We start from the raw sequence: 2,771 nt of genomic DNA, 5'->3' as shown, positions 1-2,771 counted from the left end.
TTTCTTTTCTTTTTCTTAAAAAACCTCCATATTTTTCATATATTCCATCTTTCCTACAATAGTCATTTCCAATATACTACATCAAACTTAGATGGAAAAATTTGTGAGCTCGGTCTAATAAAAAGGAATGGCAATTCCTTAAAGAACATCTGTATAGATTGAAGCTAATTAGAGACACAGAGATTTTATCCAAAGATGTAAGTGCAAATAGTCCCTTCAGCCTTGGAATCTGACTCCATAGGTCTTCATATTCTTGTGTGAGATGTGCCTCTTTCAAACCTTGTTACAACTTTGGCACATTACCCATCTGATGTGAACTTAGATCTTTTTAACACTTTTATGTTAAACATAAAAAAACAACGGGAATCTAGGATTTTGTTGGGAATGGCCTGAATGACTTCTTTGAAGGGTGAAATTGAGGTTAAATATGTGCTTATCCAATAGCTATAGTAATATTTGTATACCTTTCTCTACGCTCTCCAATCTGTTCAGTAAATCAGTACCATATTAATCTTGTTAAAATGCCCTTTAAATGACCATGCTATGCTCCCACCTTTCATCATCACACATCTCCCATTTCTTAATGTATTGAATTTAAAACATTTGACTTGGTTTTCAAAATACTTTGATACTCTGGACCAACCTAACTTATTTTCTATTGATTTCAAACATCTTCCATGTCAATCAAGCTGGTCTCCCTGTTGTACTATAAAAATACCAGGGTGTTTTTGTTTTGTTATGTTTTGTTTGTTTTTTGCCTTCCTCTGAACTGTTCTCAATGTGCATAGATTTCCTTCCTTTTCTCACTCTGACTCTTTAAATTCGACCTGTCTTATGAGTTATAGGATGAGTTCCAATTCTTTTCTGAAGACTCTTCCAATCTAGTGCTCTAACTGATCTCTCCTTTTTCTAACATCCTAAAATACTCACCCTCCCCCAAATGTGGCATTTGATTAAATATAGCCTTGTCACTATTTTAGTTACTTTAAGTATGTCAGCCCTGTAAAGAGTCTGAGGGGATTGTTTATGCCTGTTCTAATATATCTTCCTTGCTTCTAACTTGGTTCTAGGCATATGGTTAAGGCATAATAAATATTTGCTGACTGCTAACTGATGCTGGTGTTGCCTAGTAGCCTGGGCCTATACACACTGTCAGTTCTGTCAACAGAGGCTGCAAAAATTCTACCAGAGATTATGTCTGCACAAAAATAAGCCTTTGGCATAAATTGCGATGACTGCCACTAGAGAATTCACCTGCAGGAAAGGGACCTCAGGCATATTACTTGGTGCTCTCGGAGACTCTTATGCCAGGTTTTCCACTGTCAAAATACAGCTAAACCATGTGCTAATGTCATGATGTGAGTCTCTCCAATAATTAACTGTAAATCTCTACCTGCTTAGTTTTCTGACATGGCTTCAGCATACTAATTTCCAATAGGCTATGCCTCAGAATTACCATGGATTACAAATTTGTGGAAAAATTGGACATACTCTGAGAGTCAAAAATTAGCATTTTAAAGAAGCACTTTATTTTCTGTAAAAACTCTATTTTCAAAGCTAAATGTTCTATTTTATTCTGAATGAGCAAAATAAGTCTAAGGTTTCAGAGAAGAATACATTCAGAAGGTAAAGGATTTAATTCCAAGATCTGGAACTGTGAATCCTTTTCTTTGAACACAGCCTCTCTTTTCTTTTACTCCTTTCCCCACTTTAATTGCTATCACCTCATACCGTAACCTCTATTTCCCAGACTCTGCCCTACTCTCCAAGTCTTTATCTTGCTTCTTCCTCCCTGCTGCCACCCCGTACCCCGCACAGACATGCACAGACACACAGAGACAAGCATACAGCCCACCCACCTCCCTAGCCAAACTTCGACCCATGGTCATACACTTGACACTTTAAGAATATATTTTTTTACAGTCTATATTTTCTTGCTCCCTAGTTCTTCCATTCTTTTTACATTGACACAAAGTAAAAATTCAATTGAATAAATAGTAGCAGTTACTATTATTGTCATATAACACTATCAGAATATCAACTTTTCTGCACAGTGCATTGCCTTACTGAAGTCCCTGAGGACACTCATGATGAAAGCCCTTAAGCTCACACCATTCACTCCTCTGAGACTCTCACTATATCTTTCCAACTGTGATTACACATTCATTTTATGCCCCCTTTGTATACCAAATTGATACTCCTGTTGCACCTATACATCTGACATCTTTAAAATGTACCCAAATCTTTTATATATGTGCACCTTTTCTCCCTCACTTCATCCTAAAGGACTGGTAACTTGATTCCTTAAGTGTTAAAATGGTATGCTTGCTTCTTTTGTACCTTACCATGGGACCACTGTAAGGGTCCTGCACACTGTGGGGGCTTGATAAATGTTATATTGAGAGTCAAATACATGCCTGAAAGAATCCTTTTAAAGCTAACCCTCAAATACCTATAAAATGCCCAAGGGAATCCCACAGAGGAATAGGTGAGACAGAGCACAGCAGAGCTTATTAAAAATGATCTGGGCTTGCAATACAATTTCTTTTAGACTGGATTTTTCCTTAGGCTTAGGACACGTGCTAATTCTCTCAGCTGCTTTAATCATGTAGATATTAAACAATGAGGGGGCATCAAACAGTCTTTTAGAGTTATGAGAAGTGCATGCTATGAATAGAAACGAGGGAAGATGAAAGCCAAGCATGTGGTGACTGGCAGTCCCAGCAGCAGGTGTCTTGACTGAGGACAGACCCCAAGATCTACTGGAAAAT

General features: G+C 37.5%; 1 pseudogene; it reads left to right on the top strand.

Moving 5' to 3' along the window:
- The first annotated feature begins 218 nt into the window (after positions 1 to 218).
- Positions 219 to 313, top strand: LOC116272292 (annotated as a pseudogene).
- The last annotated feature ends 2,458 nt before the right edge of the window (positions 314 to 2,771 follow it).

Source organism: Papio anubis, chromosome X, assembly GCF_008728515.1.
Source record: "Papio anubis isolate 15944 chromosome X, Panubis1.0, whole genome shotgun sequence".
Classification (NCBI taxonomy): Eukaryota; Metazoa; Chordata; class Mammalia; order Primates; family Cercopithecidae; genus Papio; species Papio anubis.
The sequence above is the reverse complement of the archived record's forward strand: the minus strand, read 5'-3'. Positions and strand labels throughout refer to the sequence as shown.